This window comes from Bos mutus, chromosome 3 (genome assembly GCF_027580195.1).
Source record: "Bos mutus isolate GX-2022 chromosome 3, NWIPB_WYAK_1.1, whole genome shotgun sequence".
Lineage (NCBI taxonomy): Eukaryota > Metazoa > Chordata > Mammalia > Artiodactyla > Bovidae > Bos > Bos mutus.
The window spans coordinates 85,108,219-85,115,276 of NC_091619.1; the positions used below are offsets into that span (position 1 = coordinate 85,108,219).

A 7,058-nucleotide genomic window follows, 5' to 3' on the forward strand; every position below is an offset into this window, starting at 1 on the left:
GCCATGATCTTCGTTTTCTGAATGTTGAGCTTTAAGCCAACTTCTTCACTCTCCACTTTCACTTTCATCAAGAGGCTTTTGAGTTCCTCTTCACTTTCTGCCATAAGGGTGGTATCATCTGCATATCTAAGGTTATTGATATTTCTCCTGGCAATCTTGATTCCAGCTTGTGCTTCTTCCAGCCCAGCATTTCTCATGATGTACTCTGCATATAAGTTAAATAAGCAGGGTGACAATATACAGCCTTGACGTACTCCTTTTCCTATTTGGAACCAGTCTGTTGTTCCATGTCCAGTTCTAACTGTTGCTTCCTGACCTGCATACAGATTTCTCAAGAGGCAGGTCAGGTGGTCTGGTATTCCCATCTCTTGAAGAATTTCCCACAGTTTATTGTGATCCACACAATCTTTACTAATGCAATAAGACAAGAATAAGAAATTTTAAAGTACACAGTTTGGGAAGGAAGACATAAAACTGTTTGCAGATGACATGGTCATCTAAGTAAAAAATTCAGAATAACTAACAAAAAAGAAAAAGAAAAAAGACTCCTGGAACTATTAAGCAATCATAAAAAAAGTTGCAGATAAAAAGTTAATGTATAAAAGTCAGTTCTTTTCCTATATACCAAAAATGAATAAGTGGAATTTGAAATTAAAAACACTAGTACTCAAGAAAATGAGATACTTAGGTATAAATCTTACAAAATATGTAAAAGATCTAAATGAGGACCACAAAACTTTGATAAATGAAATCAAAGAAGAACTAAAGAAATGGAGAGATACTCCATGTTTATGGAGTGGAAGGCAAAATGTAGTCAAGATGTCAATTCTTCCCAATTTGAGCTATAGGTTCAGTGCACATCCAATCACAATCCCAGAAAGTTATTTCATAGATACCAATAAATTGATTCTTAAGTTTATATGGAAGGGCATAAGACCCAGAGGAGCCAACACAGTACTGAAGGAGAACAAAATTGAAGGACTGACCCTCCCCAGCTTCAAAACTTACTATAATACTACAGTCATCAAGACAGTGCGGTATTGGTAAAAGAACTGCAAATTGATCAATGGAACAAAACAGAGATCCCGGAAACATATCCCCATAAATACTATCAACTGATCTGTGACAAAGAAGCCAAGGGAATACAATGGAACAAAGACAGTCTTTTCAACCAATGATGCTGGGACAACCGGCCATTCAACGATATGCAAAAAAAAAAAAAAAGAAAAGAAGAATCTTTACACAAACTCCTTCACAAAAATTAACTCAAAGTAGATCACAGACCTAATTGTAAAATGCAAAATGATAAAACTCTTAGAAAATATGTAGGAGAAAACCTAGATAACTGTGAATATGGTCATGCCTTTTTAGATACAGGACCAAAAACAAAATCCTTGAAAGAAATAATTGATAAGCTGAATTTCATGAAAAGTAAAAACTTCTGCTCTGTGAAAGATAATGTTAAAAGCATGAGCCACAGACTAGGAGAAAGTATTTGTAAAAGACACATCTGCTGCTGCTGCTGCTAAGTCGCCTCAGTCATGTCCGGCTCTGTGCGATCCCATAGATGGCAGCCCACCAGGCTCCCCCATCCCTGGGATTCTCCAGGCAAGAACACTGGAGTGGGTTGCCATTTCCTTCTCCAATGCATGAAAGTAAAAAGTGAAAGTGAAGTCGCTCAGTCGTGTCCGACCCTTCGAGACCCCATGGACTGCAGCCCACCAGGCTCCTCCATCCATGGGATTTTCCAGGCAAGAATACTGGAGTGGGGTGCCATTGCCTTCCGTCTAGTAATAGACTATTATACAAAATATATGAAGAACACTTACAACTCAACAATAAGAAAACAAGCCCAATTTTAAGAGAGAGGTCATCAAAGAAAATGCTGTGCTGTGCTTACTGGCTCAGTTGTGTCCGACTCTTTGCAACCCTATGGACTGTAGCTTCCCAGTCCATGGAGATTCTCCAGGCAAGAATACTGGAGTGGGTTGCCATGCCCTCCTCAAAGGGATCTTCCCAACCAAGGAATCAAACCCAGGTGTCCCACATTGTAGGCAGATTCTTTACCATCTGAGCCACCAGGGAAGCCCATAAATACTGAAGTGGGTAGTCCTTCTCCACAGGATCCTTCTCCAAAGGATCTTCCCAACCCAGGAATCAAACTGGGGTCTCCTGTGTTGCCGGCAGATTCTTTACCAGCTGAACTGCCAGGGAAGCCCATATACATATGGCAAATAAGTATTGGAGTGGCCAAAAAGTTCATCCGGGTTTTTGTAACAACTTATGGAAAAGTTCAAATGAACTTTTTGGCCCACCCAATATGTGAATCGATGCTGCACATCATATGTCATCAGGGAAATGCAAATTAAAATAATGACATGCCACACTGCACACCTATTAGAATGGGTGTGCTATCAAGAATCCTGACAATACTAAATGCTAATGAGGATGTGGAGCAACAGGAATTCTCATTCATTGCTGGTGGGAATACAAAATGGTACAGTCACTTTGGAAGATAGTTGGATAGTTTCTTATAAAAACAAAACATACTGTTACTGAATGGTCCAGCGATCACACTCCTTGGTATTTAACCAAAGGAGCTGACAACTTATGTTCACACAAAAACCTGCACGTGGATGGATACTCATGGCAGCTTTATTCATAACTGCAAAAAAATCTGGAGGCAACTGAGATGTCTTCAGTAGGTGAGTGGATACATATACTGTGGTACATCCAGACAATGGAATATTACTCAGTGCTAAAAAGAAATGAGCTATCAAGCCATGCAAAGACATGAATGAAACTTAAATGCGTATTACTAAGTGAAAGAAATCAATCTGAAAAGGCTACACACTATGATTACAACTCTATGATATTCTACAAAAGGTAAAACTACGGAGACTAGTAAAAGATTACTAGTTGCCGGAGTAGGCAAGGGTGAGGAGGAAGAGGAGATGGAATAGACAGAGCACGGAGGATTTTTAGGGTCCTGAAAATACTCTGTATGAAATTATAATGAAAGACATAATCATTATACATTTGCCCAAACCCATAAAAGGTACAACACCAGGAGTGAACTCTAAGGTAAATTATGGACTTTGGGTGATAATGATGAGTCCATGTAGGTTTGTCCTTGGTAAAAAATGTACCATTCTTATGAGTGATGTTGGCGGGGCTGTGCATGTGTTGGGGCAGGGCTATTATTAGCAACCTCTGTATCTTCCTGTCAATTTTGTTGTAAATCTAAAACTGCTCTTAAAAAAATATTCTAACTCCACTACTGACTAGATCTCTTAGCCTTAATTCCTTATATCGACCTTTGGATAAAAATTCCTACTACATAATATGGTTATAAGGTTTAACCAAGATAATATTCACAAAGCATCCAGGATACAACAAGTATTTTATAAATGATAGACTTATTTTGCACAGAAAATATATATATATTCTATATAGTCATATATATATATCATCCTGATTAGTACTCAGATCAATGATGAAAACCACATTATTAGACAGATAGCCTCAATCAAGTACCCTTTTATTTTACTTACAAATGACTGCTTCACACATACACATATACAAATGTAGTAGCCAATTGAAATTGTTAGTTACCTTATTAGTTAAATGGAGTTGCCAGTTCTTAAAACTTCCTTTTGAGACTGGGCCTAGGTCTTCTGGTCCCCGGATCATGTTCAGCCCTCCCAGTGCCTCACTGTAGAGTCTAAAGAACATCTTGCAGTCAGTAGAGAGGATACTTCTGTGTTTTCCTCTTCAAGCTCCAACCTCTTCGACTGGAAGCAGCAAACCTTTCCAAGACACATGACAGTTACTCACTTAGGAGTGAGCCACAGGTCTTTCCTGGCTGGCTTTGCCAACTCCTCTTTTTAATTGTTTCTGGGGGAGGGAAAAACTTCATGTTAATGGAATTCCAAAAAAGAATGTTATGGTGACAAAGCAGGGAGAAAGCTCAGACAATGGGAGGAAATGGTGAAAGATTCCCTTTCATCTTCTAACGGCCATTTGGGGCTGCACATGCCCTGCCCTGGGAATAGACTCCCAGGGCAAAGGTTCACCTCGATGAGCAGCCCACATTTTGTGAGTGCATAGTTACTCTTCCTTCCGTTTGTTAAAAATATTTTTCTAACCAGGTCTCCGGAATCGAATATAAACACTGCAAGAATGGTTTCATTCTTTCCAAAACAGCATTTCCCTCTCAGCATCTATCTAACGCCGCTGTTGAGAATTTGAGTATCTAGATAAATGGACCCAGGCCTTTGAGATCTTGGGAGAAAGAGGTGTGACATAACAGAACACATAAGCTCTGTTCTGGTTCTGTTTCATTTCCCAAGCAACCCGGTGAAAAGCAAGCCCGAGGGGAATCTAGGGCAGGGCTCTGCTTTGCTCTTCATCAGTCGTGGAGTCTCAGCCATGCGAAGAAAATGGGGTGGTGTGAAGGAAGCAGATTTGAACTGAAAAGCCCTGCTTTCGCAGCCTGTCTCCCGCATTTATTAGCAAGTGAGTCAACCCATCTGACTCTCAGTTTCTTCAGCCAGGCAATGGGGACAATTACCTCCATCTCTCAGAGCTGGCAAGAAGATCCAAAAATACTGTGCCTGGGACTTCCCTGGTGGTCCAGTGGCTAAGACTCTGCACTCCCAATGCAGGGGACCCAGGTTCAATCCCTGGTCAAGGAGCTAGATACCACAAGCCACAACAAAAGATCCCATGTGCCACAACTAAGATGGGCTGCAGCCAAATAAATAAATAAATAATTTTTTTAAGTCCCTTTATCCTGTACATTAAAAAAACCACTTTGCCTCCTGGTTTGGCCTCTCAGGGCTGGTTTCTTTGATGGGGTGCAGGGCTGGAGCTGGTTGACACGTGTGGTGGCCCCACCCCACCCCACACCCACAGCTGCTTCTAACAAGAAACAGTGAGCTCCTTGAAGCTGTTAGCTACCAACTTGAAGTCACCCCAAGTTGAATCTTCGAGACCCACAACTTTCTCAAAGGCTGGGGTATAACATCTCCAATGGAAAGCTTCCCCAAATCAAGGGGTCCACCACTCTCTTGTTTTAATTTATTTTTCGGTCTAGGAATAAAGAACCACCACAAGTATAGTAACACAGATGTTGTTGGGAGTGATTGCTGAGAAGAATGAGGAGGAAGAGAACCAGTGTGACACAGTTGCTGGGGAGACCAGACTGGCTAGAAGAGCTGGCTGAGCCAAGGTGAGCTAAATCATTTCAGTTGTGGCCAACTCTTTGCAAACCTATGGACTGTAGGCCACCAGGCTCCTCTCTCCATGGGATTCTTCAGGCAAGAATACTGGAGCAGGTTGCCATGCCCTGCTCCAGGGGATCTTCCTGACCCAGGGATCAAACCCGCATCTCCCACAGATCCTGCATTGCAGGTGGATTCTTTACTGCTGAGCCACCAGGTTGAGCCAATAGAAGCCCTTTAAAACCTGGCTCAGGCATCTCCTCCTCCAGGAAGGCTTCCCTGACTACATCCAGCCTGAGATGGGTACCCTCCAGGCACCAATCCCCGGTGCTCACTTCAATCACAACACTGACACAGGGGCACTGTATGTTTCCAATTGTTCTCTTTGTGAGCAAGTGATGGGAAATTACTAATCTTGTGAGCCCAACAGTGGGCATAGTGCTTGTCATACAGTACTTTTGCCCAAAATGTTAAATGCTCTGGAATGAATTGGTGTCTACTTGATTAAGTGAGCCTGAACTCTCCTCTCCTAATAGCAGTACCAAGGAGGTACCATCCCTCACTGGGACACAGTCACAAGTAATGCTGAAAATCAGATGGGTGGTAACTACATGGAGCCATGGAAATCATTCCATTCATCGTTCATGGCAGGAAGGACCCAGTCAGTACAGGATGAGTAGGGAAAGCAGGACCAGCCCCTTCCCTCTCTCTGCCCACACCAAGGAAAAGAGAATGGGCAGCAGGGTTCCAGCTCATAAGGCTTGAGTTCGAGTCTAACTTTTGCCCCAGGAAGACCTGAGGTGTCAAGCAGGGAAAGTAAGGCAGATGCCCAGGAATTTAGACTAGACAGCTTGATGTGAGGAAGAAAAATTATAGCTTAGAGGTTGTGAGAGTGCCAGGATGGATCTAGCTTGTTGGCAGTAAAATTGTCCCTTGGCCCAAAGGGCTGCTGCTGCTGACAGTCAACTAAGAGAACACAGGATGGCAGAAGCGGACACGGGGAATGCCTTCATCACAGTGATGCTAACACAGCAAAAGTATTCAAGCTCTGTCTAAAACTTATCAGTACAGATCTCCGGGGAGCTATATTTTTATTAACTTCCTCTTTGGGACTGTGTAATTGAAGGCAATCAGAAAAAGAAAATTATTTCATTCTGAAATTATCTCTCTTCTCTCAGTGCCAAAGATGTGAGATCACCTTGTACCTTAAATAGAAAAGTCTCCATGCTACAAACTGTGCAAAAATGAAAGATCAGAAGATGGATAAGATGGGGCCCTCATTTGTCTGGGTTCCTCTCATGTGTAAGCAAGACAGAAGCTGGGGGTGGGGGGATGGGGGTGGACAGTCTGCTCAGAAGAGAACATATGGGAAGCCTGGCCAAAGGCTTTCCTTGAGTGCTTTCAGCCAAGAAAGGAGGAAAAAGTGGAGAAGTTCTTTCCATGAGATGCTTCATGACAGTTCACAGGTATAGATCAAGGTTTATCAATGCTTGACACTATTGACATTTGGTGCTAGATGATTCTTTGTTGTGGGGCCATCCTGTGCACTGCAGGAGGTTAAGCAGCATCCCTGGTCTCTGCTCACTAATGCCAGTGACAACCAAAGATCCCTCCAAATGTTACCAAACATCCCTGAAGGGGCAAAATCACCCACCCTTACCCCCACCTCAAATGGAGAACTACTGGTCTAGAGGAACAATGAAACTTATAGTCAAGTCTGAGCTTGGATAGGGCTTCCCAGTAGAGATCTTGGACATGTAGGAGGCTCTGGACAACATAAGGTCCTACTGACATCGTGGGCACTATTATTACTAGACTGTCTTCTCAACATCC

General features: G+C 42.5%; 1 non-coding gene across 1 annotated transcript; it reads left to right on the plus strand.

Moving 5' to 3' along the window:
- Window positions 1-4,624: 4,624 nt before the first annotated feature.
- TRNAG-CCC (transfer RNA glycine (anticodon CCC)) lies at window positions 4,625-4,697 on the plus strand. The gene has a single exon. It is a non-coding gene; the product is annotated as a tRNA-Gly (tRNA).
- Window positions 4,698-7,058: the final 2,361 nt, after the last annotated feature.